The following is a 25,077-nucleotide window of genomic DNA, read 5'->3' as shown; positions in this document are numbered from 1 at the left end:
ATTAGACTGCCTACTGGTTTCATAATCACATTGAGCACACTGGGTACTTGCTTTCCCATTCTTGCGATACTTTACTAAGAAGAAGGTGCTTCAACTCCATCTGGATTTATACAAAAGATGTAAAGTGGCTACTTTGCTCCATTAATTTTTTTTTTTTTTTTTGTAAAAAATCACTTGGCTGTATTGTTATGGGTCTATTTCTGGACTATCTCTTCTGTTCTGTTCATCTATGCGTCTTTCTTTTTATCAATGTGACACTGCGTTAATTGTGTCTCTGTGTTAGACCCTAAAATCAAGTAAAGTGAGTCTCTGCAGTTTATTTATTTGTGATATTATTTTAGCCAATCGAGGCCTTTTCCTTTTCATATGAACTAAAGAATGAGTTAGCAAAGGTCTAAAAATTAGAAAGACAAACTTGCTTGGACTTTGATAATAACTACATGAGACCTATAGATCGTTTTGTGACTGCCAGTTTTGATTGGCATCTTTACTATGTTATGTTTTTTAATTCATAAACATGGCGTAACTGTCCATTTATTTAAATCTTCTTTGATTTCCTTCATTATCATTTTGTGATTTTTGCCATAAAAATAATAAGCACATTTTAAGTCTACTAGTGGATTTAAACTTCACTAAGTTTAAGCCTAAACATAGTATTTTTGGCATATTTGTAAATATTGTGCTTTCTTTTTTTATTTTGGTTTTATTTTGCTCGTTGTTAGTATATACAGATGTGATATCATGGTCTGTTTTCATGTGTTACTCTTGTTTTCTACAACTATGCTGAACTCTTTTATTAGATTTAATAGTTTTAGGTAGCTACTTTGGGCTTTTCAATAGTTATCTGCAAATAAGGAGAATTTTATTTATTTCATCCAAATATACATATCTTTTATTTCCTCTTTTGACCTTACTTTAGTGGCTATAATTTCCAGGAGTATGTCGAATAAGAGTGATAAGGGTAGATATCTCCAGCTTGGAGGGAAAGCACTTAATCTTTTACCATTAAATATGACATTAGCCATAGGAGTTTCATGGATACTCTGTATCAAAATGAAGTAGTTCCCTTTTATTTTTAGCAAAGAAGTCTGTTTTGCATACTGTTTTTCTCCCGTATTAAATTAAATCGTGTATTAAATCATGAATAGGTATTAGCATAAATGGATGTATTTTTATCATGGTTTCTAATTTTCTTGCCAAAACAAGAAACTTTCCTTGAGGTTTGGGGATACTAATCAATTCTCTTAAACTCTGCTGGGCCATTTCTTGGACTAGCACCTTGACTATGTTTCTGGTGCTCATCACTTCTTCAACAATACAGGATTTGGCTATTGCACAGACCCTGGGAGACACGAAAGTGGCTAAGACATGGAGCCTGTTTTCACTGAACTGATAGGATAATTGGGGAAATGCAGATGTTTGTTAGATTTTGTGATGTAGATTAGTGATTAAGAAAATGTGCAATGCTGGACAGCAGGCATTCAAATGACCTCAGGGCATTGTAATAGGCATTTTGGAGACATTGGCACTTATGTTGAGTTTTAAAGATAACTCTGATTTAACCAGGAAAAAAGGATGGGATCAAGAAATCAGGGAGCTGGGGAAGACATCTGACGGGCACACAACTAGCCCAAATCTTGCAAGACTAAGACACAAATAATGAAAAGGGGCATGGAAATATCCCAGTTGCAACAAGAAGAAGTTGATACAAAAACTAGGGCGTGCTGAAGAGCAAATATATTCAAGAGTAGAGTTTAGTAACCCAGGAATCTTTATACTATTGGAGCTAAAACTAAATAGATCCCATAGACCTTTATGGATAAGAGTTGCTTTTAGCTGATGCAATTCTAGTCCTACCCTGAAAGCAAAGACAGAAATATAGCAATACTTTTTGTATTTTAAGCAGCTCAAAGCCCTTTCATGGACGTTATCGGATTGAATGCATCCAAAATTACTGACTTATACATGGTCTTTATACTTCCCCTTTACAAATTCTCACCGTTCTGTAATCATGAACTCATTCTCAAGAGAAACAAAAATGTCTTCAGGCAGAAAGTTAAGAACCTAAAAGATTGCATTCAGCTAAGGAGGTCAATGAGAGCCGATTGTATTTTCCACAAAATGGTACAACTGAACCTACTGGGAACTATTTGACAGTTAGTTCTTTGATTACTGGAACTTATTTCCTCAACTTAAATAGAAGCAGATAAAACACGATTTTTTTTTTTTACTCAGTATTACTGACAATAAAAGAATAAGGTCCACATTGCCAAATTTAACTCGAATCATTGTAACGAAGAAAATCTTCAAAATAGCAAGTATGTATGATGCCATAAACAAAGTCATTTATTATTTGTCTAATAGTAAGACAATTTACTGTGTGACTGTGTTTACTGTGTGACTGTCATTGTGCTGAGACCCATTAAATAGTGTAGAACTGTACTGGGGTGCAGATGAGACTGACTCATGCATTTCCCCAAAATCTTAGGTGAGACGTTGGGATTATATATGAGATACTCATGTGAAATACTAGCGGAGGGAGATGGAAGGAGAGATGTGAGAAGTGTTTTGTCAGGACCTGAGGGATGATGGAGGCCTATTTCACTGCAGAGCCAAAAAGCTTGGTTAAATGTGTGAGAAAACAAAATAAACATAAGTAATTCAGTTTGGTTAGAATATGAGGCTTGAGGGATAAGAAGAGAGAGAAATATTTTTTAGTTTTATATGGGAAATATTCTTACACTACTATGACATTATTGGAGTTCTGTCAATCCAACTTCAAACGGCAGATTATTTTCCTGACTTACTGCTGAAAAAATCTAAGTCTTCAATTTCTTAAATAAATTGTTCCATATGAAGATGTCTGCTTGCCCGATTGATGCCCGGTAAAGTTGATTTTTTCCCTTATAATGCAAATCTTTTAAAATACGTGTAGCTTATTAGTCCATTTTTACTTTGCATTGATAACAGTCTTCTTTGATTCAGAAGACTTTGGATGAGAGTTCCAAAATGAGAAATGTCTTGATTAACCTTCCAGGCCATTTTCCATCATGTTGTCATCAAGACACTCTATAGCCACCTTGCTCTGATGTTATTCATCACTCTTCCAACCTCAGCAGTTTCCATAAACATACCACCCAGTAAGTAATCAGTATCTCAGGGATTCACTCATTCCATACTTTCTTCTTTGTTTACAATTAATACATCAATCTAGGTTTAAGGAAAAACACAGTGTCATCCTGTATTTAAATCATAAATATGTCTTTCTTAGACTTGTTTAGAGACAGCAGAGAGGCTGAAGATGAAGTGAACCAATTAGATTTCCTTGCAGATATTTCAAAATTGATCACCCAAGGAGAGTTAAACGTTCTGGAAGAAGCTGAAAGGAGGCACTACAGGCAGGAAGAGTCTTGAGAGAGGCAAAAGCCACAAATCAATAAAAGTCAACAGGGTTTGTACAACACCTGAACATCTTCTAGTGTTGAACCATTTTTTTTTTTTACTCCTAAAAAGCTTCACATAATCATTGTTTTCTCATGTTCATACATATTCTTCCCATCAGAATATACTCTTGAGGTAAAGTTAACAATGCCCAAATTTTAGCTTATCATCATTAGACTTCATGTCATATGCAGAAGTTTTGAATGTGAATCCTGGAGAGAGGAAGAATTTGTGCTGCGGGGGAGGCACTGGAGCTGGCTGAGATGGGGGTTACGGTGTCTCAGGAAGGGGAACCAGTTATGTAGGACATGAACATGCTCCACATGAAAGAGGAATTCAGGGGTTTGAGGGAGGCAGCGGGAATTGCTGCTGGTGCTCAGCACTGCAGCTCAGAGCTCATAGAGCAATGGGGCAAGGGTGGAGCTCTCTTTCAGCAGCCAAAGAAGTCAGAGCAATAATGAGGAGAGGGAGGAACATGGGTCAACAGAAAAAAAAATCTAATAGCATGACAACCAACTATAAATTAGAGTATACTTTAAAATAACTAAAGGATTAAATTGGAATGTTCCTAGCACAAAGAAATGATAAAGGCTTGAGATGATGGATGCCTCCAATTACCCTGATTTGGTTAATAAACACAGTATGCCTGTATCAAGACATCACAAGTACCCTACAAGTGATCCTTTCACCTCAGCTTCCCAAATTTCTAGGATTACAGGTATGAACCACCATATCCTGGCCAGTTATAAGTTTGTATGTAGAATTTGCATGCAATAAAATAACCAAGTTCATATTCCCTTGTAACTGAAAACTTTTATCAAAATTAAATTAGTGTATTACCATTGCCCCAGAAAGCCTCATGCTTTTTCCATGTTTGTTGGTTTATTTATTTTATAAACAAGATTTCAGTATGTCGCCCAGGCTGGATTGAAATCCGTGGGATCAAACAACCCTCCCACTCCAGCCTCCCAAGTGGCATGGACTACAGGCATATTTCACCCCAAACAGCCTACTTATTTTTTATAAATAAACAATAGACTTTTATTGTTGCCACGTGGCTGTCCATGTACATTTGAGAGTTCCACTTCCTCTACTTCATCACCAACATTTGGTGTTTCATGCACTTTAATTTTAGCCATTTTTGTGAGTCTGTAATTGCATTCCCTGATGATTAATAAAATTTAAAACTTTTTCATGTGCTTGCTGGTCAATATCTTTGTGAAATGTCTGTTTATAATTTTTGTTCATTTTTATTGGATGGTTTATTCATTTTTATAATGATGTCTTATATTGTGTAGACATCTTAAATTTTGATGACATTTGCTACCATTTTCTTCTTTTATGGTTATTTCTTTCTGTGGCTTGTCTAGCAAATACTTTTATTAACCCATAAGTCATGAAGATCTTCTCCTGTATTTCCCTATAAAAGCTTCCGGGTATTTTTGTTCAGGTATTTCAGTCTATGATTCTTCATGAGTTAATTTTTGAGTATGGTATAAAGTCGTAGTTAGGTGTGTTTTAATTTTTCATGTAAATACCTCATGTAAATACCATTTCTTGAAAAGATGGGTTTTGTCTGCCATTAGGTCGCTTTATTATCTTTGTTGAAAATCAAGTAACGCTGTAAGTTTTGATCTATTTTTGAGATCTTTACTCATCCCTTAACCTACTTGGTGATCCTTATTTCAAAATCATACTACCCTGCTTCCCCGAAAATAAGACAGTGTCTTATTTTAAGGTGTGCTCCCAAAGATGCTCTAGCTCTTATTTTCAGGGGACATCTTATCTTTCCTGTGAGTAGGTCTTATTTTCGGAGGATGTCTTATTTTGGGGAAAACAGGATATTTTGATTACTACAATATTATAGTGAGTTGTGAATTCAAGCAGCAGAAGTCTCCCGATTTTGTTCTTTTTCAGGATTGTTTTTGATATTGCTGGTCTTCTGCACTTCTATATAAATTTTAGAATAAACTTGTTAATTTTCTTAAACTATTCTGGTGGAAGAATACCATCAGAATTGACACCTGAAAAATACTGAGTGCTTTTCCATTCTTGTGGTGCTTTGCTGGGGGGAGTGTGTATCATCTCCATCCAGGTTGATGCAAAAGATGTAAAGTCTTTACCTAACAATTGCAAACATTGTAGTCTAATTGTTTATACCCTCATATTAATCTGAAATAAAAAATAAAATAAAAAAAAACTTATGTAAAAAAAGACTCAGTTTTCTGATCCATGAACACCTTTCTACTTATTTAGGTATTCTTTAATATCCCTCATTATAATGTTGTATACACTTCAAAGTACAGATTTCTCATAATTTTTTAAAAAATATTCTGGTTTTTCTTACTGATCTTTTTTAAACAGTCTTAGTTTTTCATCCTTTGTAGAGTGCTGTGGCATCATAGATCACAGCAACCTCACACTCTTGGGCTCAAAAGATCCTCTTGCCTCAGACTCCCTAACAGCTGGGACTACAGGTGCCCACCACAATGCCCGGCTAGTTTTTAGAGATGGACTCTTGCTCTTAATCAGGCTGTTCTTGAACTCCTGAGCTCAGGCAATCTGCCCTCCTCAGCCTCTTATAGTGCTAGGATTATAGGTGTGAGCCACTGCACCTGGCCAAAATGATATTATTGTAGATGTGATCGTTTCATTTTAATTTCCAATTTTTGCTGCTCATATAAAAAATGCAATTAATATTTGCATTGTTCTTTCATCTTGAAACCTCACTAAATTTAGTTATTAATTCTCCTGGCTGTTTTTCAAACACTGATATGGAGAAGCAAAATATTCCTATGCCCGCAATAGAATTACATTGTAGCAAAAGGAGAAAATTGTGAGGAAAGGAAGAAAATGGTAAAATTGGAATTCAGCATCATTGGGTAGGGATTCAATTTCAGTGTCTTTCTCCTTAATTGAATTCTAGTTTGAAAAACAGTGGAGAAAATCCAAAATTAAATGTACATAATTCAGTTATTGATTTCCTCTTCATCTAAAGAATCGGACTTGTTTTCCTACATCTTACAACTTAATAAAAGGGCAAACATTACTCCTTTCCAGGATGCTAGTTCTCCTTCTTTCTGAGCTCCTCAAAGCCTGTCTTATTCCTAGCCTCCCTTTTTTCAAAGCAGGGTCTCTGGCTATAAAATTTTGGAAATGTAGCTTTATTTTCTAATGAATTAATTTCCCTATACTAAAACCTCAAGGAAAAGTAAAAAGTGAGCTATAAACACGGAGAATATAACAACCACCATCAGGTGCTCTGGAGCTTAAAAGTAAAGACATCAGAGGAGTTTAATTGGTAGAGGTGAGCGGTCTGGTCAATGCTAGCCCTGCCGTTGTGCTGACTACCACTCTGGTAGACGAAAGCCATCCAGGCAGTGTCTCTTGACTTGGCTGCCTTGCACAATTCATTGTCAAAAGGGCTTCTGGGTTTATCAGCTACAGCAATGCCAATTCACACTAACAAATAGTGTGAATAACAATATGCTAATTTACACGGAGAAATATAAATCTAATATAGATTGAGTTTTATGTCAGCCTGGGCAGGACATTTTTTCCCTATGGACATGTAAGTGAAAAGATAAATTAGCAGAAAGTATGCCTGATCAGCACAGGACTGAAATAAGGCAGATGAGTTTGCATGATGCAAATATCCAATTGCTTTAGTTTAATAGACCTGACGTGTCTGTCTCCAAAATAGGCACACTTCAGCCACTAGAACCAGGCAGGAAATATTTTTAGATAGAACAAATCTAATGATTGCTCTGTACATCCTCTGCGGAATTCTTCCAAAATTTTACACGTCCTTTTAGTAGTAGATTTTTCCCTTTCATTAGATTACTGAACTGATTTGGAATAGTTAAGCATTTTTAAAGTCATTTGGCATTTTTTTAAAGCTCAGATCTAATATGGGTTGATTTCATAGTTTGTTTATCTGTCATTATTTGATTTACCACATTTTAAAGTTTCTTTTTATCCCTTTGGGGTGCTCTGATTTGTGTTCAATTGTCAGCAAGTCACAGTTCTTAGAGTGTCCTATAAATTATCACTGAATCTTCAGAATCATTTTGAGAGGTCAATGTTGTTATTCCATTTTCTTTTTACAGATATGAAAATTGACGCTTAGAGAATCTAGGTGATTTTTCTGTTGTCCTTTATCAAATGTGCATGGAACAGCATCTACTACGCCTCAGTCTTAGCAGGAGGTGTCAGGATAACCTGTTATCCATACTGTCTTATAGGAACCTGGTGAATTACATTGAATCACATTGAATTAGACACGTGAGACCATTTTTAAACTCCACTAGACTAGGAAGGCAATGTGAGGGGGATTTTCTTCCCTTTGGGCCTCATTTTATTTAATGAATTAATGAATGAGTGACTGAGTGAATGAATGAATATAAACTATTTTCAGCGTTCCTCTTTTCTATAAATAAAGGACAAGGAAAGTTCAATAAGTATGTTCAAACTTTTTAGCTATTTCAAATGAGGAGAGACCCAATTGTTGTAACTTTTAATGAATTGCAGCGGTGTTTCTGGCATTGTGGAGAACACAGAGGAGGCATGACCCAGGCTAACAGACACACTATCAAAGTGGGACAAAGGCCATCAAGAGAACAGAAGGAGAAGGTGAATAACTTGTTTTAAGAGGAAACAGCTGGAGCTGGGTTTTGAATGCTAAACAGTTTCGAGTTTCTCTTTGATTCAAGGAAGCTGGATCATCACAACTTAAACTTTGAGATGTGTTCTGAACATCCACAAGACCCACAGACTGAGTTGGCAACCTCCTGCGGAGAGGTTTCCTTGGGTCATTTTCTCAGCTCCTCTCTTCTTCATTGGTTCAGCGATAGAAGAGAAATAGCCTTCCTCTGATATTTTCTTCTCTGATCTTGGCACAATGCTGGCAGGGCAAAGGTCTTGCAACACAAGGGGGAAATATAAGATAAGCCAACTGGTAAGATGTTTCAGCTTAAGGCAATATCAGCAAGTTCCATTTTAGTTTTAGTATACATTAGATAGTGGTATAGGCACTTAATATTCTATCTCATTTAACATTAAGTCAACTTTGGATCAGTAGGACGGTCATAATTCACCTGTTATATAGGGAAGGATACAGAGAGGAACAAATTACCCAAATCTATGGAGCACTGAGCAAGAATTTAAACCCAATCAACATGTTCCCGAAGTCCAGAGAATTGGTCTTCTCAGGTAAGGACTTGCAGGCTGCACTGCTACAGGAGCTTCTTTTGTAGCTCCTGCCTCACTTCCTCATTTAACTGTTCTATTTTTTTTCCCCCTGTATGTCCTATAATACCTTTTATGACTATAGCAGAATATTTACCCTTTAGTATTGTTTTAGGTGTCAAGAAAGGTTGTCCTGCACTTAACTTGGTTCTTCTTGGAGGGAATGTTTAAATTTGTTTTTCTCACTACTATTGTATAAAACACCCACAAACAACCTTTAGCAAGTGTGTATTGAATTGAAGATTATTTAAGTGCCAGGAGAGGATTTAGTAATATATAAGCTACCATGGTGCTGTGCACTTTGGGAGAATATGGTTCTTCCTCTAAAAGAATTTAGTCTTATGAGGAGAATAGAAAACCACAATTAGTAAGGAATGAGACTGTATAACTTCAGGCTTATCAAATGGTTCATATCAAACAAATGCTTATTATAAGTTTTGAATGAAATAAAAAGAAGTATGAATTATAGGCTGCATACCAGTAACAGATTCCAGACCACAAAAAGAGCTTTTTTAAATGAGAGTTTCTTAGATTGCAAGATATATGAAACTCGACTCAAGGTTCTGGTCCTTATCTCCCTATCTCTTCTGAATTGGTTTACTTTTTACATCTTTAAATCACGATAGTTCATTTCTTCTTTCTTGGAAAGTCTGAGTTTCTTAGGCAGCTTTTCTGTTTTAGAAGAATAGTACCTTCCAAAAAATAAAAATTCAAGAAATAGGAGAAAATCAACTGTTGTAAAAATGTCAATCCACAAAATGGACTGATTAAATAGTCAAAGGACATTGACTCAGATTTTGTTAGATTTGAGTGAAATTTACTTCCCCATGCCTGTGAAGGCATGGTAGATAAGAGAAACTATATGATAGTATAAACAGTATATATATTTTAAAATTTGAGACAAGGGTGGTGCCAGTGGCTCAAAGGGGTAGGGCGCTGGCCCTGTATGCTGGAGGTGGTGAGTTCAAACCCAGCCCAGGCCAAAAACTGCAAAAAAAAAAAAAAATATATATATATATAATAATAATAAATAAATAAGATAAAAAAACAATTTGACAATAAGGCCTAACCAATTAATATTTACTTGGAATAATTATAATATCATTAGAAATTCATTTCCATATTTTTATAGAATCGGATTCTCTAAAAACCTCCCATAGCCAGCATCTTGTTTATCTTGTTATGTTTTTAATACAATGCTTATTCCAAAAAACATGTTGAGGTGGCCAAAATATTTTTTAGCCTGATACAATGTAATACCATACCTTCTTAGAGTTGATTACAAGGAACATCCATACATGTATCTCCATAAATCCATATAGAAAAACTATCTGAGGTAGTCAGGATAGGGTTTATAAAGCACATTTCAGAACTGAAGGTGTTGGGGCTCAGATCCTCTTGATGACTCCTCGAAGCTAACCATATAGCTGTAAATGATGCAGGACAAGGACCCCACGGGGATCACAGTCCACAATTGTCTGCATTGCACAAGCTGCCTCCCAAACTTATTATACTATATATGCTTGAAAATAAATTAATCTCTCACTTCCAAAACAAAAACTATGTTTATAATTCAGACACTTTCTAATCATAGTAATTTCTCTTCAAGTTAGGTGCTTGCTTGAGCTATGAGTGGCACTGAATCAGAGGGGTGGGACAGGCAATTCCAGCTCCCTGTGTTGAGGAAGGAGCATTAATGAAAAGTCAGATCCAAATGTGATGTCACAGACATCTCTCAAGTCAGGTCCCTCCTCTCCACTAGCCCCGACACTGCTGTTGTCCAAATTCTGCTACTACAACAGCCTCACACCTGGCCCCAGTGCTTCTCCACTATATTTAATCCTTCACATGTCCAATACAATACGTGAAGCATTTGTTTCATTCTGTTTTTCAGCAACAGAGACTTAATCAAATCACATTCTTCCACCTAGATGCCTCTATTATCTATTTGTACTAGGTTTCTGACACATAATTAATATGGTTTAACTCTCTTTCCCACATTGTGCTGCTGTCCAGATTCCAATTGATTCTTTTCTGTGGATATTTAGTGACTCAGAGGGCATTTGAGATGTTTCTTCCTCATGCTACTATCAGTTGATAGGATGGTAGTCATTCACAAAATTTTTTGTAGCTTTTAGGATGCAGTTTTAATGGCATCTCCTCATAAAAACCTTCACTGACTCTCAGACCATCTTTCACAAATTCTACTCATTGTGTTCACAGAAGAGAAATATACCCCAGTCAATGATGTACCATTAACCATGTTTACTTCAATCCGCTTACAAGTGTCTGTGACCAACCAATTACGCATGAAGACTGACATAAGAAAACAATCAGGTGTCCATAATCTACTTCTAAAAAACATTTAATGTCAGTGATAAACTGAAACAAACAGTTTTAAAAAAATTCAAATAGTGATTTAAAAAAAAAAAATAGTGTCTCTGGGAGGCACCTGTGGCTCAAGGAGTAGGGCGCCGGTCCCATATGCCGGAGGTGGCGGGTTCAAACCCAGCCCCGGCCAAAAACCACAAAAAAAAAAAAAAAAAAAAAATAGTGTCTAAAAAAAATTCAGTAGTGATTTAAGTAAAACATTATTACTTCATCTTTAAGGATTTTTTATCTAGGCTCATAGCTTTAAATGTATTGAAATGTTGTTGACTCCTAAACTTGTACCCCTGATTTGAACCTTTCCCCTCAATCCAACTACTTATCTGACACCTCCATTTGGATGTGCACAGATGTCTCAAACTTAATTTGATCAGAAATAAGTTCAGAACTTATTTTTTCCTCCCAAACTGATATTCCCTCCCAAAATGATTCCCCCAGCATTCTATCTGCCCCATGTCAGCTAATGGCAACTCTGTCCTTCCAAAAGCCGTATGCATTGGGATCTCTCTTCTTCTTACACACCCTGTCCAATCTGTGGCCCATCCTATCATGAGACCTTGATGATACGTGCACAGCTTGGTCCTTTCTCACCAACTTCCACTACATTTCCTACCAGAATAATTGCAATAACCCCTGAAATGGTTTTCCAAATTTCTCCCTGGTACCTGAATATCTATTCTCCGTGCATTGAACTTTAAGACATGCTTTAAAGTAAAAGTCCAATCCTTCCCTTCTCTTCTCCAAATCCTCTGAACACTTCTCCTCCCATTCACAGTAAAACCCATAGTCTTTCTGATAGCCTGTAAGGTCCAATACAACCTGGCCACTCCGTCTGTGACACGACTCACTCTTCTCCCCTCTGTCTCCGTGGCTCCCACTTTCCAGTCATGTTGGTTTCTTGTTCCTCACTAACCATGTCGGGCCTGTTCCTGCATCACAGTCTTTACACTGGATGCTCCTTCTCCCTGGACTGCTCTTCTCCCGGATACTGTATGTGCATGCGCTACACCCGCCCTTACTCTCCAGGACCTACCTGGAATTTACCTTCTAAGAGGCAGCCATCCTGCAACCCTGAACGTCCTGTCTAAACTTTTCTGCCCCAGCTTCCTACCACCTGGCCTCTTCCTTCCTTCAATTTTCACCTAATTATCTAATGCACTATATATTATACATTTTTACGTTCATTGTCTTTCTCTCCACTAGAGACAATATTTTCCAAATTTGTGGATTATTTTCTCATTTATGCTGTACGTACGTTATGAGCAGTAAATGATTGTCAAAGGAAGAAAAGAAAGATAGAAAGGCAAGAAGGAAAATCCATCCATATTGACTGTTATGAAGTCATTCATAAGAATGAGAGTAATCTAGATTAATGAGGAATTAATGGAAATATTTCCAATATCTATTACAGGGAGAAACCAGATTTCAGAATGGCATGTGCATTGTTATTCTAGATTTTTAAAACACATAATTTTGTATAGCAAAATGAATAAAATGAATAAAATGAGGGCTAAGAAAGGGATATGCTGGTTAATAGTGGTTATTTCTGGAGGTGGTATAAAATGGTACTTGAGGTCTTTGTTTTGCATTTCTGTATAATTTGCAATTAAAAATAGCTATATATTAAAATTTCAACAGTGAAAATTTGATATTCAATGACAGAGTAGATATGTATTTTTTCACATTGAAAGCTGTTCATAACATACTCATCATGTCGAAGAGCAGTTTAGAGAATAAATATAGCGTGAGCATTAACGTTCAATTTGGAAATTCAAAATGCTCCACAAATTAAATGCACTTTTCATATTTGTTGCCAAAACACATTTGACCACAAAACCTAACCTGAACTGACATGAGTTTATTTACTTGCTTTTGTCCCACATGATATGAATATTCATAACTTTCACTAATTCTGCCCCAGAAACTGCTGTGGGTGATGTGCCATACCATGAATGCACCGCAAATTAACTTTCTAAAATACACACACATTTTGAAACACATCCAACCAACCTCAGGGTGTTTCACACACTCATTGTGAATGTATCTGTCTTCACATCAAAACTCTTCTCTTTGGTTGATGTGATTTTTGACTATTTATTTTTCTTTTTGCTCAGCCATAGCTTACATTTTTTTCTGTAAAAAACTTCTTCTGTAATAAATAGCATAACATATAAATACAATAAAACTAAATCAAAAGTTTGGGTAGGCTCTATAAGCATGGGGGAAAAAGTTATAAAACTGAAACCTCTATTGCCTTCCTCAGGTGCAGCCTGGTAGATTCCTACCCGAAATAAACCACTGCTCAGATTTTTGTCAACTCAGAGTCTCCAGGGGAGGGAAAGGAGGCCTACTGGACTGAAATACAAAATGGATGAATTTGGATGAAATAAGAAGAGAGGGGAGGAGGACAGATTCCAAGTACACTCTGGGACAGGTTCTGCCTCAGAGAGGATTTCCAGGCTGCAAAGTTAACAGCACATGATCAGGGTAGGATTCATAGGCCTCTGCATGAGATAGTCACATTTCTCCCACCCGGATGTCTCAGGCTGGTATCTACTAAAGACAGGAGGGAGTGATGGAGATATTAATAGAACAGGCATGTTCTTTTCCTGTTCAGCTATTTAAAGAAATGTTCAGCTGCCAGGTGTGCTGATTTATGCAGCTTATCTGCTTCAACCCAGATAGAGCTCCCTGCTCCATTACAACCCCTGCTTAATGGTTCTGTAACTGACTTTCATTTTATATACAACATTTACAAGAAACAGGGTGTATGGGGGGCACTATTATTGTTTCCAGGTGCTGCCGATCACACTTGTGTGGGGTACGAACACTCTTAATTGAGTTCTTGGCTACAAATGCTTGGTAAACAAATTTAGAAGACAATCAGGGAATGTTAAAGGAGAGGTGGGGAATTATTGTCATCAACTCTGTGACCTTACAATGTAACACAAATAATTCTTCAGGGGGATTAGAAATGCACACAGCTCTTCATGAATGGCTTAGAGGTGCGGCCAGCTGAGTTAGACAGAATGAGACCCCAGAATGAAGGGCAGCGTACAGGCTGGACTTCGGGTATTTAAAGAATGGCCTCACATCTATTCCTTAACATTCTTTTCAACCTTTTAGGACTAGTTAAAAAACTGCTTCCTCCTAAAGTCTTCCCAAATTCCCACCAGTTGAAATTAATTTTCTCTTTTTTCTCAAATACTGCTGCCATATTGTCGGCATGTATTTATAATTATTTTCTTCTAGCTATTTTGAAATATACAATGATTTCTGTTCACTTTAATTTTCCAGCTGCACCATCGAACACCAGATCTTACATTTTCTAATGGTATTTTTGTACTCCTTAACAGGCCTCTCTTCTTTCCCACTCCCCACTTTTCTTCCCAGTCTTTCATGAGCATTTCTTCTTTAGCTTCATTCTTAGATTCATCCATTAAGTTAAACTCTCAGTGTAACACATATACATATGTAGGTATATGTATTTGAAAGCTTATCAAAATAAATATCTCACTATCAAAATTTTAAAATATTTCTTTATAAATTACTTCAAATTATTTGGAATACTACCAGTGGTTTATAGAACACTTATTAATTTCACACCAGACTTTGCAAAACATTGTCCCATTTTACATTGCTAGCTCCTTGCTTATGGGAATCATTTTCAAACACAATGTAATGTACTCAAGAACAATTTCTGGATACCTGATGTGTACAAATAGAATGCCAGGGCACCAAAATCTCAGTAATGAAGATAAATAATATTTCAATATAATAATACGTTGGTACAGTTTCAAGACACAGAAAAGGTTACAAATCAAAGCTAATACAAAGTTTCTATGATTGAGCAAAATATCAACATTTCCAGTGAAGATACCATTAATTATTTGCACATAGAAGCAACACCACACTTGTTTAGGGAAGTGTATGAAGTAACACTCGTGTTTTGCCTGTTTTCCTCTAAATTCTATAAACTTTGAACTTTGCAATGTGATTGTATTACCATGTTTTTCTGAAGGGATTTCTCTGGGTTTTGAAGAAGCCCTTCCAGGCCCCCCTTACAGTTGGCTTCTTCCCAAAGGAGAGTTGACGAGATGGAGGAGGCATCTACGGGTAGAAGCTCCTTGGAGCATCACGGCTTCCTGTGCCCCTGTGAGTTCATGGTTTGTCCGCTGCTCATCTGCTTGTATCTAAGGAGATAAGGATAGACGCGTGGGAGAGGGGCTTCAACAGGAAGCCTGACAATCACACCAGTCCCCACCCCACCCCACCCCCACACACACACACTCTGCAATACTGCTTTTCCAACGAGGTGCATGCAGCGGGTGCAAAAAAAGAAAATGTACACACATTTTAAGAAAGGAGAAGAAAAGAACCGTATAAAATTTGTAATATGCAAGTCATGTTTGACTTTGGAATTATAAGAGGTACTCAAAAGTGATTTGTTTTCATCTGTTGTTGGTATTTATTGAATATTACAATTTTAATAGACGTTTTTCTTTTCTGAAACTGTATACACATCTTTGGGCACCCTCTGTATTTTTTTCCCCATCTGTCTTAATTCTGAGACTAATTCTCAGTTATTTTTGAACTTCACAGGGAAAAAGATATGTAATTTATTGTTCTCCTGAAAACATCACACCATGGTGCCTTCCTATTTCAAATGGCTTTGCAAACTCCCAAGAATTAGTATACACATATTTATTGTTGTGCTTTCTGGCTATTTGTAATATGAATTCACTGGTATCCTTAATAATTATTTTATGTAATATGTACATATACATAGCTTAGTCCCTTATTCCTGGGAACAAAATTCACTAGCGACCCCTGATTTGTCTTCTTTCCCGGGCTGCACACACACCCCCATTCCTCTCCCTTAATTATCAGTCCCAAAATATCTTGGCATTTTTCATCCTTGCCCCCATAGCTGATGCATCCCTGGAGATTGGTTCCCTGGCCCTCAAGGAAAACAATGTTTAGCATGATAATGTAATTAAGGTCACATTTCTGCCTTCAGTCATCAATGTGCAAATGACGAATGAGACAGTCTTCACAGAGACTCCTAAGCCGTATCCTCTCACCAGGCCAAACAGGCCCAGTTTCCTCAGCCCCTGTTTGACAGGGTGAAAATTTGTCCTCCCCTTCAGGCTTCTAGATGAGTCAGAAAAGTAAAAAGAACCAATGTTTTCGATCCTGAGGATTTGCAGAAAATGAGTTATAAGAAAATTAACCCCATCCTTCCATGTCTCTCCTCAGCAACCCTGTCTGTCTCAGGAGCCTGGGTTAGTGCATCAGCATGGGAGTGATAGTGGAAGACAGCAGAGCAGATCCTGTGGGCTCAGAGAAAATGGGGATTAATAAAGAGGAGAGGGGCAGGGAGCAGGGGACCCAGTCCTAAATGTCAGGTGCAGGTGATGCAGCCAGAGTTCAGAGACCAGAGCAGGCTTCCTGTTCAGCTGTGGTTTCGGTTTTATTTCCCTCTGTCTCCTAAAACAATCCGTCTAGTCTTGTCTTCCCACCTCAGGGTATTTTTGAGGCTCCCCCCTCCCTTTTATAAATTAGAGATGATAGTACTGACTACTTACTCAATAGGGATTTTATAAGAATTAAGACCAACATTTGGATGGTTCATAGCATATCATAGTGCCCTGCTCAACATAAGTAATAAATAAATATTCTTTTAAATATTTAAAAATCATAAGCCTGGTCCTTTTGTGAGTAACCATGGGTATAAGTTTTCCGATCAGTTTTCACCCTTAAGCCACATCATTGTTCTCATCCTAACAACAATACCACTTTGTCATTTTTCCCTTGCACTACTGGAAATAAACAAATAAGCACACAGTGCTGTCTCCTGCTGCCTCCTCTCTTGCCTGTCCCTCTTACCTGCTTACAAATCTTTAATGCTTTTCCACTATTATTAGAATAAAAAGACAAATCCTCTACATGACCTAGGATGCCCTCTGTGATCCAGCTCCCCACTTCATGCCACCTTGCCCTACTTCTCTGGCCTCTGTCTTTACCAGGCTCCTTCATGCCACAGGGCCCTTGTACATACCCTTGTTTAAGCTTCTTTGCCAAGTTAATGCCCATATACCTTTCATATCCATTTTAACATTATTTGCCCTAGGAATACTTTTTCAATGGCCCACCCACCCCAACCCACATAACAATGGGTTCCTTTTTAAATATGATTTATTACATGTGTGTCTTTTTTGTTTTTATTTTTTGCTTTTCATAGAACTTGCCTAGAATTCAAGTTACTTAAACTATAATTAGAAATTATATATTGGAGTGATTATTTCGACCACCATCAATCCCTCTCTGTGAGGGTGTAGATTTTGTCTATTCAATTTTCTCTTATTTCCCTGAGACCTGTAAGTATCTGGGAGGTGTTGAATAAATATTTGTTGAAAAAAGAGATTAAAAAATAGGAAAGAAAAAATAGATAAAATTGTAATTCAATTTTAAATATTCTGAAATGGATTAAAATTAGTTCATTTTCTCAAGTCATCCAGACATCAAATGGTAGGAAATAAAAATTGGTGGTCGTTTTTTTAAAAAAGATTTAAAAGCAAGACAACTAAAAATGGGACTCCATTTAGGTTCGTGATGGCAGAGTAGATAGGATTCTCTGTTCCCTTCTTTTTTTTTTTCACTGCAAACATTTTCATCAATTTAACACCTTATTTTTCAATCATATATATATTTTTAATTATACCTGTGTACATTAATGCAATCATGGGGTACAATGTGCTGGTTTTATATACAATTTGAAATGTTTTCATCAAACTGGTTACCATAGCCTTCACGCCATTTTCTTAATTATTGTGTTAAAACATTTAACACCTTTTAAATTTTTTTTTTTATTAAATCATAAGCACATAGATCATGTATACATTAATGCATTTACGGGGTACAATGTGCTGATTTCACATAGAATTAGAAACACTTACATCACACTGGTTAATATATACCTCATCTAGTTTACTTAGTTATTGTGTTAAGACCTTTATACTCTATACTAATAGTTTCAACATGTACCCTTGCATTATGCACCATTGGTGTGATCCGCACTTCACCCTCCCACGATATGACCTCTTCCCTCCTGTCCCATCGCCCCTCCTCCCTCCCTTTCACACCACACATACATTAGGCCTCTTCAACTCATCAACCAACTAATTGAAACCTATTTGCTAACCATAAGCTACAAGATGTTTTAACACTAACCTTCTCTGTGGCAGTGGTACAAGAAAATATAGGTTTAGGGTTTTTTGTTGTTTTTTTTTTCAGGTATGTTTTGTATTTCTTTGCTTTTCCTGAGATCCTCTTAGACTTCCCCAATATTATCTGGCGCTCCCATGAATATACAACCAAAATGGGATACTTGACGGAGTAAGTGAATTTAACAATGAATGGATGAGTGAATGAATGTGATTGGGTCGTATGGAAATAACATCGACGTGACCCTTAATTAATTTCAGCGTGCAGTCCTGAATGTGAGGAAGCATAAGCACCTCTGTCTTTTGGTTTGTTTCATAGTCACTGAAAGTGTCTCACCAGCTGAGGGTCATATAACATATAGAACAGAAGGAACAGTACAGCTTCTCACTGCCTAGTTGGGTGTCTCTTCCAGGATTCTGTTCTGGGTCAGCATCTCCTGGGTGATCTCCCTGTCCTGGGGTAATGAAGCGTGATATATGTGACCTGACCTTCCTGGGCTGCCCTGACCACTCCAACTCTAGGCAAACTGGAGTCTCGCTTTTCTTGGACTTTATTTCTATTTTATTAGGATTTGCCTCCTGCCATCAAACAGAAGCACTTCTGATCCACAGCTGAGCTCCAGCAGTCTTTTTTTGACAGCCTTATCCACTACTTGGGTTTAATCTGCCCCAGGTAGATCAAAAAGAATTGATACGAATTTTTTGATTGGGTGCCTGTCTTTTTTCTCTCCATCTTTTTACCTTTCGGCAGCTGAAGGGGATCCATCATGATAATTTCCCGTTATTAGGTTTGAAGTGTTTTGAATGTGAAATGCCTTTTCACTTAGGGAGAATTGATGCCTATAACTTGTAATGTGTTAGCAGTTTGGTAGAGTGCTTGACAGCCCAAACTGCATTACAGGTAGCTAATCCCCATGGCTGAGCTCCATTAAAGAACAGATCGTATCTGTTAATACAGCCATAGAGTGTGGGTCATTGTGCTGAAAAGGCAGTCTAGCTGCTGGGAGAAAGATGATTATGTGACTTTATTCTATTTTAAACTTGGAGAATGTATGGTAGATATACTAGTCATGATTGATTAAAGATACGAGAGGGGTTTTATGACTCTCCTGGTATGTGCCAGGTTTATAATTCCCACCAGGAAGAAAAATGTCCCCAGTGGCTTAAATGAGCTCAACAGCACATATCAAGCTGTGGACAGCTACCTAGCTCCTGTACATCACTTGCTGTAACTTCCCCAATATTTCATACGGTTCTTTGGAAGAGGTGAGAATCTAATGCCTTCTGATTTTTCATGCTTATTAAAAACGCCCCCTTATGAAGAAAGGAATTCTGGTCCAATGTACCCTCAGTCCAGTTTGGTTTATTAATTTTTTTCCCCTGGTGACTATAAAAGCAAATACTTTTCAGTTCATATGCCATCTATAGTCCTTAGGTTACAAGAAGCCTGAAGTTCTTCTTTGAGTACCAAGAACTATAACGCCTATTTGCCACAATTCATTAATAATGCCTGCCTAACACAGGCAGAAGTGGAAGAGGACAGGCCAGTATATGACGTATTTGTCATCCCTTATTTAATAACTCAAGTATATTCTGGTAATATACATAAATCTCCATAAAACGGATTGTTTTATAATCAAGATATCACTTAACAGGTCTTTTTATATTAACTCCGAAATTCCATAAGAGAAAAGAAAAAGAGCTGACAAGATTCCTACCCTTAAACAATATGCATATCACAGTGGGACATTAAACATAGATTTATGGAATAGTTGAGTAACCAGTGAAAGAGGATTCAGGGATCAGCACGGGAACAATTCATGGTTTCCTAAGGATGACGCATATAAATGGCTTTGATGTCAACTCAGAGCCCTTCATGTGGAAAGCCTGTCACTGAAGTTCTATAATATTTATTTTCTGCTAAGTAGAGATTGTGCCTTGGAATTTATACAGCTTACCTCCTCATTTACAGGAAAACTGGGATCAGCAGAGATTATTGTATTTACCAAAGGTGTTTAGTGTTGATAGTATCTCAGATTTCTAGACTCCTAGTCTAGTGCTGGTACTGGAAAATTCTTCTAGTCTTATTTATTAGTTTTATTAAACCAAATTTATTAAATTTTTGAACTGTTCATTTAGTTAATAATCTTCACTTTTTCAATAAGTTCTTATTATCCATAGTGCTGTCTAGTAAATAAGAGAAAAGGACTGAGATTAATACAAATTTTGTTCTTCCATTTACAAACCAAGCAACTTAGGCTAATTTTCTGTGTCTCTGTTTACCCACTAACCTATAAAATAGAGGAAGTCTTACCTACTAAAAAGAGTTACAGTGAACAATAAATGAAGTAATGTGTATGAGACCGAAGCATTGGACACATACGAAATGTCTCAGGGCATCCTTTTTTGAACTTCTCATCAATCACATTAGAAATATAAAACCCCACTTGTTCATCTTTCCTCTCTTAAATGGAGATTCAACTGCTGAAATGATTGAAACTGCGATTAAAATACAAGTTAAGAAGTGATTAGAATGTCTCTTTATATCCATTAAATCTAAAGAGCAAGTTGATACTAAAAGTCATTTATTTTTCATTCATTATTAATTAGCAACTACTGAGTGAGTAGATTTTAAATGAAATGTAGGTATATTAGGTACAAGATTTCTCAAAAAGAAAAAAAAAACTTGTCTATTAGCAATGGCTCAAGGTAATTGGGATCTTAAACTTAAGCACAAACATGACTAAAATACTTATTTCTTTTAAGTATTTTTCTTTTTCTTTCTTTTCTTTTCTTTTCTTTTTTTATTTGAGACCGACTTTTTCTCTGTTACCCTGGGTAGAGTGCTATGGTGTCATAGCTCACAGAAATCTCAAACTCATGGGTTCAAGTGATCCTCTTGCCTTAGCCTCCTGAGTAGCTGGGACTACCACCATCTACCACAATGCCTGGCTAGTTTTTTTATTTTTATTTTTATTTATTTATCTATTTATTTATTTTTGAGACAAGAGTCTCACTTTGTCACCTTTGTAAGAGTGCCATGGAGTCACAGCTCACAGCAACCTCAAAGACTTGGACTCAAAAGACTTTAAGGTGATCCTCTTGCCTTAGACTCCCAAGTAGCTAGGACTACAGGTGCCCGAACAGTATCTGGCTATTTTTAGAGACAGGGTCTTGCTCTTTCTCAGACTGGTCTTGAACTTCTAAGCTCAGGCAATCCACCTGCTTCAGCCTCACAGAGTGCTAGGAGTACAGGCATGAGCCACTGTGTCTGGCCTAAAATGCTTACTTCTAAACAAACTTTAAGTCTCATGACGATAACTAGCTTCTTTTTTAAACTTTCAATGTTGTAGTTTAATGTAACACCAGATCTGGATAACTTCTCATTATCTAACTAAAATCTCTCCAGTAGGAAAATTTGCTCAAAGTTCGTCCCACTTCTTGGTGATATTTCTCTGTTTTCTCTTCTTAAACTTTTGATACATGTATTGACAAGCCAATATTTAAGATCCTCTCTTGGACCTCATACCTTTTACCAAGAGAGAAACAACACAAGTAAACAACACATACCAGGACACCTCATACTCAGAATAAACTGTCCAATAACAACAATTAAAGCATGGACTTCTAAGACCAATCAATCTTTCACATAGTCAGAGTTATAGTTATTGTTCTGTAATGCCCATTAAGAGCCTAATAGGAACCTTTCAATTTTGCAGAATAAACACACACACACGTGTGTGTGCAAAAGGGTTATGTTGCCAAATAAATATAAACAAACAAAAACAAAACAAAACAAAAAGGAGAATACCAGAGGTGTAATTCAAACAGAACTTCTTGTTCTGAAGTTTAAGTTTGCCATTATTTTACAGAGTGATGCTATGTGCCTATCCCAATGTTCATCTTCCAGTCCTAGATACCCATTTGTCATTCTCTGAGCAGGGTGATTAGCTTTCTTTTTGTAATTTCTGTATTCAGGTTATAGAAACCTGCTTGGAACCCTGTCATGAACTTCTTCTGAAACTTGCCTGCAGATAGATTGCTCTGAGGTCAAATATCTCCCTCCTTATCTGGATTTCTAAGGAAACTTTCTATCTTGTCCAAAGTTGTGCTCTATATGTTTTATTCCCTGTATATTCTCCTAGGATTTCTCAATGCTAACAACTTTTTTAGATATCTCTCCTGTCTTCTGTCACTGTCCAAAGTATAGATCATTTTTTTTTCTCTGCTATTAATAGACTTGCTTCCATCATCGGTGCCTGGATCCCACTCCTGGAATATCACTGCTTCTGCGAGTATGCTTGAGAGAATTGGATTTAGTCATTATTATATATAAATCCTGATGAGACAATTTCATTTTATTTTAAAAAGAAAGTCAACATTCACACCCCTCAAACATTATAAATTCATTGAGTGCTTACCATATAAGAAACACTACAACAGCCTTGGGAATTTATCTCCTTGAAATCTTACAATAATTCTGTGAGATGGGTACTTTATTTACCCCCACTGTTTTTAAAATTAAAACAACCATAAATAATCAAAACTGAGGTTTAGAGATACCAGACCAACTTCTCACATTAATACTGTGGGCCAGGCATTGTGGGTCATACCTATAATCCCAGCCACTCTAGAGACTGAGGTGGGAAGATCACTTGAGGCTAGGAGTTTGAGACCAGCCAAGACAGCATAGTGAGAAACCATCTCTAAAACATTATTAAAAATGTTTTTAAAAATTAAAAATAAAATGTATACTATGAATAAGGAGCAGAGTCAGAACCAGAATTCCAGACTCTGGATATTAGAGCCTAGATGCCTACTCATCAAAACGTCCCATCTCTTGACTAATTTAGGTGGAATACATATTTGAACCCATGTTCACATTGAGTCATGGAGTCTCAGTGATTTGCAAAGTAGGAGAATGAGAAGAAAAAACAAAGAAGAGGGAGGGAAAAGATATTCTGTTTCCCGTAGGTAACAGAAAACAAAGCAACATCACTGATGCAATGACATTCATGTATTAACATTTTTTTTTTTTTTAATTTCTGGAAGTTGCCATATTGTAGAAACTCTTTGAAAAACTAAACAGGGACCCTTACAGGATTATCTTTCATTTTGTGCATGTGACTTAACTAGCAGATGGGCACATCTGGCATCTAATGTTCAGTCTTATGTAGCCACTTAGATTTGGGGAGTAATAGCAGTTCCATAGAGGGAAGGTCATGAGGATACCCTTGTGGAGAAGCAGGATCATTTCATGCACTACTTCATCCACATTCTTTTTTCTTTTTCTTTACAGTACAACAATATTCATTTATTTGTTTTAACACATTTTACAGCTCACTGCAAGATCTTTGAAAAACATTTTCATTTTTATGAAAGAATATGGTGCTAATGTATTTGAGTATTTATTCAAAAACTTTATAATATTAAAGGGAATTAACATCCTAATTTACTTTCCAATGTCAGTGTCATCTCACTCTTGGATTCTCAGTGCTTCCTGGTTCTCATTCTGTTGCCTCTGCTCCACTCACATCTTTTGGGTTTACCAGGACCTTGGTTTCAGGAGCTTGCTGGCAATAGAGTTTGCAGACTTGCAATTTTATACCACATTTGTCACCATAGCAACACAAAACCCTTACAAAGTGGAAAATTTGTTGACTCAGCTGCCAGGTTGATGTCTTGCTGGTGTCCAGTCAAACACATCATTGCGCCTTGGGTGATCTGTGCAATGGACTGGTATTTTTCCTCAGAGCTATAGAGTTTGACCTTCAATTCTTAACTGTATTAATTCCATCTTTGCGTATCTTGTCTTCTTCTGATCCAGACTTAATAGTTGGCTAAGAAGAGTTTCCCCCTTCCACATTTCAAATTCCTGTCTCAAATTCCTACTCAGTTTTCCTCTGGAACAGAAAATAAAGTTCAGAATTAAGCAAAGCATAGAAAACAAAGTTTATCATAGTCCTCTTTGCTGGGCAAACAATAAAGAGATAATTACATCCAAATCTGAATGCTATAATTTAAGAGAGACTGATATAAGAATTTTAGTCAGACAGGACCTGAGATTTGATATCAGGAGCCAACTAGTTGCAATGCGTTTCAAGGTCAAAGTTTGGTGTAGACTTAAAGTGGAACCTGAAGACAAGGATCTGACTGAGAAAGCCAGGAAGACAAATTATTCAAAAAGGTCACGCTTAAGTTGGGATGCCAGGTGCACATGTCAGTACAGACAGGGTGGCAAACGCAAAGGATACAAACATTTGGCACCTGTAGATGAGTGAAGTTCTCCTCTTATGTATTGTCTGGCTAGCTGCTATTATTTTAGGTCAATTACCAGCCACAGAATACAAGGGCGGGAGATGGGAGGTGCTTTTCTCCACAAGCATCCTTTACAGCAATAAAAGTACCTGACTCACTACTCCTGGATTCGGCAGTCATTTCCCTCTGATCTTCCCCTGAGTTACTCTTTCTCCACATAGATGCATGTGCAAATTCTACCAAGGTACATCTAATCCCACAACATTTTCTTTTATAGCACCCCTCAAATTAAACATGATGCCTCCGCATCTAAATTCCTATCGAATTCTATGTCTATTTGTCTTATAATATTCCTTACTTTCTCTGTTATATTTGAATCGGTATTCTTATGGCTGTGCATGTGAAGAACCTACATTCTGTAAGAGCAGGGATCACGTATGACTTATTCACCCTCATTCCTGTAACCAGCACAGTGCTGGTTAATTTTATTTGTACATGCACAAACAAGTACACACAA

This window comes from Nycticebus coucang, chromosome 2 (genome assembly GCF_027406575.1).
Source record: "Nycticebus coucang isolate mNycCou1 chromosome 2, mNycCou1.pri, whole genome shotgun sequence".
NCBI lineage: Eukaryota > Metazoa > Chordata > Mammalia > Primates > Lorisidae > Nycticebus > Nycticebus coucang.
The sequence above is the reverse complement of the archived record's forward strand: the minus strand, read 5'-3'. Positions refer to the sequence as shown.